We start from the raw sequence: 11,205 nt of genomic DNA, 5'->3' as shown, positions 1-11,205 counted from the left end.
AGGAAGTTTTGTTCTAAACTTTCTTCCAAGTCTGATCCGTACAAGCTTAATATGATATTGGTGATATTTCTTCGGATTCAGACAATGATTTGACCGACAAAAGTATGGAAATGCTCTTAAAAAGAATTAAAGGTTAAATGTTTTTCTTGGTAGAGAAGGATGCTGAAAAGATTTTACCTTTAATTCTTTTTAAGAGCATTTCCATACTTTTGTCGGTCAAATCATTTTTTGAATCCGAAGAAATATCACTAATATCACATTAAGCTTGTACGGATCAGACTTGAAAGAAAATTTAGAACAATACTTCCTATAATCTCTGTCATCATAGAGTCTTATGATCCCCATTCTATGGGAACTGCCATGACCAACGGAACACATTCTGTCTTCATCAACCTTGTCACTCTCAATTAAACTTCTTTTCCTCATGGAAAATGAAGTACAGAATTACTCTATAAGCTCTTCTTTTATCTACTTAGAAAATACTAAATTCCTACCTACACCATCACTATTTGAAACACATGCCATTGCCTTCTCATCATCATTGTCGCTAATGAGAAGAACAATTAAAGACACACTTTGCCAGGTACTGCGTTTTAGTTATTCTTGGTGGAAGTTCTATTGCTTGTCTAATAACGTCATCAACCTCTTCTAATAATCCTCTGGCAATCTAAAATTCCAAAACATAAACTAAAAGTTCAATTCATATCCTAAACCTTCAATTCATATCCACAAAAGTTCAAGTCATATCCTTAAGGTTCAACTCATATCGTAAAAAGTTCAAGTCATATCGTAAAATTTCAATTTATATCGTACAAGTTCAATTCACAAAAACAAAACCTAAAAACTAAAAGTTCATCAATTGTTATCCTACGAGTTTAAACATAAACTAAAAGTTCAATTTATATCCTAAAGGTTCAATTCATATTCACAAAAGTTCAAGTCATATCCTAAAATTTCTATTTATATCCTAAAAATTCAACTCATATCCTAAAAGTTTCAATTTATATCCTACAAGTTCAATTCACAAGAAAAAAACCTAAAAACTAAAAGTTATATTCATATCCTACGAGTTTAAACATAAACTAAAAGTTCAAGTCATATCCTAAAGGTTCAATACATATGCTAAAGGTTCAATTTATTTCCTAAAAGTTCAACTCATATCCTAAAAGTTTCAATTCATATCCACAAAAGTTCTAGTCATATCCTAAAATTTCTATTTATATCCTAAAAATTCAACTCATACCTAAAAGGTTCAATTTATATCCTAAAGGTTCAACTCATACATAAAAGCTTCAATTCATATCCACAAAAGTTCAAGTCATATCCTAAAGGTTCAACTCATACATAAAAGCTTCAATTTATATCCTAAAAGTTATATTCATATCCTACGAGTTTAAACTTAAACTAAAAGTTCAATTTATATCCTAAAAGCTTCAACTCATACCTAAAAGGTTCAATTCATATCCTAAAAATTCAACTCATATCCTAAAAGGTTCAATTTATATCCACAAAAGTTCAAGTCATATCCTAACGGTTCAACTCATACATAAAAGCTTCAATTTATATCCTAAAAGTTATATTCATATCCTACGAGTTTAAGTTCAATTTATATCCTAAAGGTTCAACTCATACCTAAAAGGTTCAATTCATATCCTAAAAATTCAACTCGTATCCTAAAAGGTTCAATTTATATCCTACAAGTTTAATTCACAAGAACAAAACCTAAAAACTATAAGTTATATTCGTATCCTACGAGTTTAAACTTAAACTAAAAGTTCAATTTATATCCTAAAAGTGGGCGACTCGTTGTACTCAAACAAGAGCCACGCAACGATTCGCTTAAGGCCTTAAACATTAACATTGTCTTGAACTTTAAGAGAAAATCCAAATATACTATCATGTGTCTATATTAAATATCTACCTATAAACTAATCAAGATTAAACTAAAAGTTCAATTTATACCCTAATATATATCTACCTATGAATCAAGTCTTTGACGTTAAATTAGTATCTATTGCTTACTAAAATATTGAAGGAGAAATACTCAATAAAGCCTAGCCTAAATATTCAACCCATACCCTAAACCCTAGATTTCTATAAAATGTTAAATAATGATAAATACAATCTAAACCCTAGGTTTCTATAAAATACAATGTTAAATAAACAATTGAAACACTAATTCTAGGTTGAAACAATAAACAATTGAAACACTAATTGAAACCCTAGGTTTGTAATTCTAACCTTGAATTTTTAGGAGGTGGAGAAGGAGAGACGCAACATCGGCAGAGGCGACGGCGACGGCGGCAGCTGAGCGGTGGTCATTGGTGGCGTGGGTGGGGCCTGGTGGTGGGAGTTGGAAGGGGGGTGGGGTTTGAGTGTGAGAGAGAAAAGAGGAATTTTGGGAATTTTTTAGAAAGAATGGGAGGGGATCCTGGTTTTGAGAGTTATGTAATTAAAATACCGACCAACATTGGTCGCTATTTTGGTGGGTAAAATAGTTTTGAATTTTTAGACATAGCGACCAACTTTGGTCGCTATATTCTGACCGTTTGACCAAAATAGCGACCAAAGTTGGTCATTTCAATATATATATATATATATATATATATATATATATATATATATATATATATATATATATATATATATATATATATATATAAAAGCTGTATTCGATACGCTATTACCTAATACACTTATAGTTAGTGCATAGTGTGAGCACGTGATTTTTGTTTACACGACAATTACTCCAAAAAAATCAAAAAAATAATAACAAATGGCCTTGCTGTACAATTTTTGGAATTTACGTGGCATTTTGTTAGCTATTTGGGGTTTTGTCCGGGTTTATTTAGTCTTATCAAATAAAAATACAAAAATATATGTCGTGTGTAAGTTTAGGATATCATTCTACTATTAGGAATTAATTAACCATTATTTGGTTTTAAAAGGCGAAGATCCCAAGATATGCATTTCTGTTCTATTTCTTGTTGTCGTAGTGATTTTATTAAATGCTTTAATTCGTGTGATAACCGTTGTTAAATGTTGATTAATATTTGGATAGTTTAATTTTGGTTTTAGGAATTTTTGGTTTAAATTATAAGAAGGAAATATTGGATTTGGGCCAAAAATCCAAAAAAAACCAGGCCCAAATCAATACAAATGACCCAGTCCAAGCCAGGTCCTTTAGAGATGTCCAAACGACGCCGTATAGGTCCTTCCAATCGGAACCGTCCATCTTGTCCAATCCGATGGCTCCCAAGCCTTCCCCAGATACCCGACCCACTGAAACCCGGTTTGATCCGTTCCCAGCATGAGACCAAACGACGTCGTTCCCCCCAGTGGAATGATCAAGGCCGTTGATCATTGGTGATCTAACGACCAATATCAAACCATTCACTCCGTATATAAGCTTACCTCCTTCACCCCGCACCCCCCGAGCCAGACCCCCCTCCTCACTGTTCTTCCATCTCTCTCATTTCAGAGACGGACCTGGGTTTAGAACCCTAGCCGCCTTAGCCCCCTTTCGTTTGAAACCCGACGGCATCAACGTCGTCGGCCACCAGACTAACACCCTAGGACCACTCAACCACCCTGAATCCAAATCCACAAACCATTGGGTCTCGAATCTTCCCCCACCATCTCGAATCTTCATTTGAAGATTTGAGCCGGACCTCGATCTACACCGACCTACCCCAAATTCATACCAGGTATCCCCTTGACCTTCCTCGTGACCAAACCAAGCTTAGTTTGGTCCGAATCTACCCACAAATCCCAAAACCCCAAATCTGAAGGTTCAAACCCTAGAACACAAGAATTTGCGGAGTCTGTTTAGATTTAAACGGAAGTTTGGGGTCTAATAGACCCTAATCGAAGTGTTCTCGGTCGAGAACACCTCGATTAAGATCTGTTCGACCTCAAATGGGCAAATCAAGCTCAGGCCTGGGTCATCTGTGTTTAAGCTTTTCTGGTTTGTTCGTTTTTCCCTTTTGTTGTCTATTTTAGTTTAGATTAGTTTATCGGCATGTTTATTTAGTTTGTTTGTTTATTTTGGGATTTCTGTTGTCAGTTGTTCTCCATATCCATAAGACCTTTTATTTGGTCGATTGTTTATTCATTATATTGAATCCGTATAGTGGTATACATATTTCAATTGGATTGATATCGTCGAATCAATAATGCCTGTAGTTTCCCTGTGTCGTGCAAATTGTCGAGAACAGTTTGATGCCCTATTTGTATTATTTGTTTAATCGACCAATTGTTCCACGTTATAATTAGTATAGTCGATTAGATAAACGACGTCGATTAGTCTCATAGGACTGAATGTTCCAATGCCCTGATTCTGATAAGCTTCGTATGATTGATCAAACCATTGTCGTTTAACTGATTGTTTGAAACTATCTGTGAATGGTTTGTTGGATGCAGTACAAAGGCTGGAACTCAGTTAGGGTAGTTGTGAATTTGAACTCCCATTAGTTTGGATTTTCAGTTTGATAAACTTAGGGAAATACGGTTAATAATCAGTGGATTCAGGGTTAGTTTAAGGTTGTAAAAGCTTTTAAAAGCTTAAAGGCAAGTGGGCTGGCAATAAAGTATTAAAACATTGATTCATCTAATGGAATTAATTGACCAATAGTGGGATTAATGACATATTGAGTACCTTTAATGGCTGGAAACCAGTAACATCATGTGTTTTGTCAGAAGTTAGGGAATTAGAGTAGAAATGGACAGCATGTGCTGTCAGGACATGCCCACACTGCCCATGTCTGATGTCTTTAATAAAGACATGCCACTTTAGCAGTAAAGAAAGGGCCTGTCAGGGAAATCTCATGGGAGGGGTTTTATTTTAATCTTTTGAGTGGAAAGAACAACAGGAGAACATGGGAGGGAATTGAGTTTGTCGAACAGGCTGTTGAATGGGTTGATGCTAGGATAAATAGAGAAGTTTTCCACTGGTTTAAGGGGATAGACACAGAAGCTAAAAAAACTGAAAAAGAGAGTAGAGAGTTCAAGGGAGTTCTAAAATTAGAAAAGATATTTCTGAAAAATCAAAAAAGGAGAAGAAAACTCAGGCTGTTTCATTGAAGTTGAAATTCTGTTTTGCCTCACCCTCTTTCTCTGTTTGAAAAATCAGAAATTGTGTTCCATTATTGTGTCGGATTCACCTATTACTGCCTGTTGATTAACATTGGTATTTCGGAGTCCCAATTGAGTCTGCTGAGTGTGATTTGTTTGGGTACTGGGTATTTGTTTCATTGGGCTATTTCTGTGTGGTCCATCTGGGGTTTGATTCTGCCCTACTGTTGCTGCTGTAAAATTTTTGTTGCTGCCATTTCTCTTTGCTGCTGTTGCTGACTTCTCTACCTTCTGCTTCTTCTTTTGCATTTCAGCATCCAGGTACACACTAGAATTTTGTATTGTTGTAACAGTGAAAGCATGAAATGAAAGATGTTGAAGAAGTTTAATCATTTGCTGCAGTAATTACAGTTTTGTAAGATGTTGTTAGGTTCGTGTAACTTGCTAGGTTGTAACTCAATAGCATAAAACAATAGGTAGTTTTTGTACTTAACTGAAGTATAGTCTGTTTTTAGTATCGTGGTTTACAGTTGTTTGGTTGTACGAATGATATAATCATGTGATTTGTGGAATGCACGAATAGTTGGCATAGTGATAACTAGATTTCCTTACAGTTATATGTTGTATGTATAGGGTAGAATGCTCTAACCTTGCTAAATACAACGTAGTTTGAATCTTTTGAATTTTTAACTTTATCGAATCCCGTTAGGCAGTATATAGGACTACTTTCGAATCCCATTAGTAACAACTTCTAGTAGTTTAATTCTATTAATCTATTTAAATAAATTAGTTTAAATTCAAACTCGAAGGACGTTTAGTGTGAGCTTAGCATGCTATTCACCTTGCCTACAATCTCTTTTATCAAATTAAAAGCATGTTCAATAAGGTACAGAATTCCTCGCCTCGCAGATAATTAATCCGATAATTGACAAGGGATCAGAGTTGGCCATACATGTAATTTAATTAGCATGAATTTTCTTTTCTTCCATTTTTTAGAGACAAACATAATAGAAAAATATAGTCGTTGTAGGTTTATCCTTTCAAAAATGAGATGAGCCTCGCCAAATAACATGCACGAACTGCAGGGCCCTCATAAATGTACATATTAAAATACTTAGAATTTGGGATGGGCCGTTCAAGTGAATTTCACGGCCTTCCCCACAGATATTAACGCGTTAGACTCTTTAGGCGCGACTTAATTAAGATTACATTCTTAAATTCGGGTGCGCATTTATGCGACCCAAATTCAAATTTCAACGGAATCGAAATGTGTTAACAACTACGGGTGTATTGATTGTGACGTGGTTCGAGATGCATTTTCACGACGTTGCAATTCTATAAAAAATAAATGATAATAATAAAAGCGGTTTAAACTTAATAAAAGCACATAAGTCACAACATGTATTTAAATCAGATATTTAGCCATTATAACAATTTAAGCGACTGTGCTAGAACCACGGGATTCGAGGGTGCCTAACACCTTCCCTCGGGTCAACAGAATTCCTTACTTAGAATTTCTGGTTCGCAGACTTCATTTGAAAAGTCGAAAATTTCCTCGATTTGGGATTCAAGATAAACCGGTGACTTGGGACACCAAACGCCAAACCTTTCCCAAGTGGCGACCCTGAATTAAATAAATAATCCCATTTCGAATATTGTCACTTAAATTGGAAAAACACTTTCGCGCATTTTACCCTTCGGGGTAGGCGCGCAAAAAGGAGGTGTGACAGCTCTGGCGACTCTGCTGGGGATTTAACCTATAACCTCCGGTTCGGGGTTCGAGAATTCGAGCTTAGAATAATTGTTATATTTGGCTTTATTATCTGATCTTTATTACATGTTTTGGCATAACGTGCTAAATGTTGTCTTTTACCGCTTTGATATTATCTGAACTGTATATAAACTGTGCCGAAACCCTTCTCTTCTTACCTCCGGGGAGAAGCTCGCTGGTCGAGACTCCCTATTCTGTTAGTGTCAATACCTGAAATAAGAAAGAGGCCGGACAAGTTACAAAGCCGAACGATCTCGCGGGTCCCCGGTACGTAGCCCCCTCCTCGACTCGAGTTGTCCGCTCGGGTACACAGTCTAGAACATATACCCAGGTTATAAACCTAGTATAACAAAACCTCATGCCGGATCCCTAGTAGGAACGCTTATTTGCATCATGTTGCATTTGACATAGGGGACTCAACACAGGGGTTGGGTCCGTCTAGGACAGGCAACCTGAAATGAAAAGACCATCCTGCTGCATCCCGTTTGTTTGGCGCATTTATTTGCTTCAGATCTACATGCTGACCGGTTTCTAAAAAAAAATTCAAAAAAAGGGAAAGAAAAATAGCAGCGTAGGGAGATAATTACTTATTTTTGGAAAAAATAAAACCAATGTCCAAGTAGTGTCAAAACCTCACCGGAATTTTAAAAGAAAAAAAAATGAAAACAAAGTTTGTCTTTTAGTTTGATTTACATATATAAAAAAAACATATAAAAAAAATTCCTTTTAATCACTTTCAAAATCCAAAAAAGGGTATTTATTTAAAAGTAAAAAAAGGGGGAAAATTCAAAATTCAAAAAAAATATATTGTTTCATTTGTAGTATCTCTTTAAAAGATTTTCGAAGTTTCAAAAAGGTGAAAAGAAGTTTAAAATTCATAAATATTTCCTTAAAAATAAAAATAAAATAAAAAAAATATATAAAATTCCTGAAAAATAGTTGTTCCTTCTTTTCTTTAAAAGATTTTATTCAAAAAAAAAGAAAAAAAAGGACTTTGATTGGCCCGAACTACGCCGGTTTGATTTTCGCAGGGTGCGAGATACGTAGGCAACCCTCATCGGGTCCAACCTCCTCTTTTCAAAATAGCCAAAATGTTAGAATTTTAATTTCGTCATGAATGAGTCGGGTGATGCCGTTTCGTCAAGGATAGCCGAATGTTCCCCAAAGGGACGCCGGAAGGCTGACTTTGCACAAACGGCCATTATTGGTCATTTTTATTTTTCTGACCAAATTGTCCAACGGCCTTAGAATCCTCGTCCCCGAGGCTATGTGAGGCCATGTTCCCCATGTTGTTTTCATTACTACTAAAAGAGTCATAAATAAATCAAGTGATTGTTTTGTCAAAAATAGTAAAATGTTCCCGCAAGGGACGGCGGAAGGCTGATTTTGCATAAAACGACCACTTTCGGTCGTCTTTTAGAGTTTTGATAAGTTGACCCTCACAGCCTTAAAATCTTCATCCCCGAAGTGCTGAAAGGCCGTGTTCGAAAATCTGATCTTTTTCTTTTAGAAAAAATATAGTCAAAATATTTTTGAGTCGAGTCATTTTGCTTAAAGTCACCTTAATAAATGTGCAGGATGAGCACAATGCAAAACGAACACTTTTCGATAATGACTAAAATCCCTGTCAAGTTACGGCTATGGTGGAATGATCTAGGTGCTGAAGGGCAAGATGAGGTCAAGAAATATCTGAAAGGTCTCACGGGTTTACTGGAAATCCAACCTCGGGGAGATATCATAAGAGCTTTGGTCACTTACTGGGACCCAGCGCACAATGTTTTCCACTTCTCCGATTTTGAACTCACCCCGACTCTGGAGGAAATGGCTGGGTACATCGGAAATGCTGAACTTCCATTAAGGCAAAGATACCTGGTCGCCCCAAGAACTGTCACGGTGCATCGATTTCTAGACTCACTAAAAATACCCAGGACGGTCCACAACCCAGATTTGGCTGCCGGTTTTTGTAATTCATGCTTCATATACGACAGGTATGGTCATGTAGGAGGATTCAACAATCTGATTAACAAGCCATGCAACAAAGGTAGTCGTCAGAAGTGGGATAAGCACAGACGGGTGGCTTTCATGATAACATTTTTGGGCCTTCTGGTATTTCCGGGGAAAGATGGGAATATTGATCTGAAAATATCTGGGGTCGTCAGTACTTTACTCACTCAAAATGACAGTACTCTCGCGCCTATGGTGGTGTCCGATATCTTTCGAGCTCTCACAGCCTGCAAAGCTGGGGGGAATTTCTTCGAAGGTTGTAACTTGCTGCTACAAATATAGATGACAGAACATCTCTGCCATCGTTCCGAGCTTTTGAGCCATGGTTCCTCGGAGAAAACTTGCATAAAAGAGTTTTACATGAGAACCAAAGAGATCAGTCTTCCCAAAGGAGTTATGTCATGGACTTCATTCTTTCAAGCTCTTACTGCCAGCCAAATACAGTGGACACTGGGATGGTTGCCTGTTGATGAGGTCATGTATATGCCAACAACTAGAACTCATTTCCTACTGATGGGACTTAAGAGCATTCAACCGTACGCGCCCTGCCGAGTCTTGAGACAACTCGGAAGATACCAGATAGTACCACACGAGGAAGATCTTAGTGCTCAAACAATTGAGATAAGTCCTGACGGACAATTTCCTGAAGCAAAAATCCGCCAGATATGGAATGAATGTCAATATTTGAAAGCAGATACTTGTGTGCAGGATCGGGCCAAAAGTGAAATGGCGTCAGGTTACCTTGCATGGTACAGAAGAGAACTCGAACATGAAAGGCCGGCTAAAAGACCCCATATCCTGAATTTCGCCGAGTCATCGCAAAAGCAGTGGGATTGGTTGGCAAAAGAAAGAGGCTATCGTACCGAAATCAGCAAGTTGAAGCAACAAGTGGAAGGTCTGAAATATGAGCATGACGTGCAAGTTGCTACCGATCTGGGAGAAAAGAACAGGTTGACTCAGGAAAACGAGATGCTCAGGGCCCAGATCAAACAGATGAGGATAGATGTTGATAACCAACAAAGGAGCCGGTCGGATGAACGATTGATAAAAGCTTTAAGGACGGAAATTGGGGAGTGCCGGAGTGAGTCAGAAAATACCATAGCAGGGCTCGAAGCACACTGGGCAAGAAGGACAGAAAAACGTAACCGGCACCTGCGGCAGTTGGAAAGGGATCACGAGCGAACCATTGCCAATCTAAAGGAAAAGGTGGATAGAGCATTTGAGCAAACCCGAACCCTGGGAGTTGAAAATAGACATTGCCGCAAGCTCTTAGCCCGGATGGAAGTAGAAATTCAGCAGTGACAAAATCAATGCCTCCAGGATTCTCGGGTTATGACAGCCCGTAATGATCAAATAGAGCACTTACTCAAACAAAAGAGGCAAACCAGGGATAAGATAAGGACCATTGCCCATGCCATCATCCGACGGTGTCTACGGTGTGAAAACATGACCAGCATTACCGTTCTCTCAGCAGTGATGGTTTATGTCAAGCAGACCATGCATGAGCTGGAACAACTGGAAAGGGATCTCACACCTAGGACCGCGGCGAGGCCGAACGATGCCCCGCGGGTGCCAATTCTCGAAACCTTAATGTATTCATAGGTCGAGTCTGTCCGTCTTTTGCATCAAGGTGTATTAGTCTGTTGAGTCTGTACTTTTTTCAAGGCTTGTTATTTTCCTTTTTTCAAGAATGTTAGTTTGTAATAGATTGTTCAGTAATAAAATGTGTGCTTCTTTTACACTCATCTGTTTCGAACTACGTAATGATCTGATTCACGCGGCATCGTGATACGTAGGCAATCCTCATCGGATCCGGTCACATTTTTAACTGCAAATATTGAAAACAGTAATAAAAAAAGGGGAACAAAGAGAAAGAAAGAAAAATGAAAAAAAATAATAATAATAAAATAAAGGGGAAGCCTAAAAGGAAACATGTAGGAATTCACTTAACTATATAGGTGCATCATGCCCCAACATGAGATTACCTATCTGTTATTTGTTTCGAACTAACCGTTCGTTTGTCGTTGAGTCCTTCCAGGTTTTAGAAAAGGCGGTTGGTTTGGTGAAGGTCTGGCCTCACATTCATACTTCACGAGGTCGAAAGGGAGTGTTCAATTACCTGTTGTTAAGTCAAGAGGGGGTACTCACACTTACTTCACAAGATCAAAGGGAAGCATAGAAATGTCTTCAGAAATTCCTTTGCCGACAGTTCCTATTTCCGAGAAGAGTTCAATCTCGGCCATCCTCACGCCCGAATCCGCAACTGCGGAGGAAAATAGAATCCTGCGGCTCCGCATGTTGGAAATGTTGGATGACTGGAATAACGAAAAAGAGCCACCAAGTGTTATCCCTGGGTT

The sequence above is a fragment of the Nicotiana tabacum genome, chromosome 8, assembly GCF_000715075.1.
Source record: "Nicotiana tabacum cultivar K326 chromosome 8, ASM71507v2, whole genome shotgun sequence".
NCBI classification, from domain to species: Eukaryota; Viridiplantae; Streptophyta; class Magnoliopsida; order Solanales; family Solanaceae; genus Nicotiana; species Nicotiana tabacum.
Note: the sequence above shows the minus strand (reverse complement) of the source record.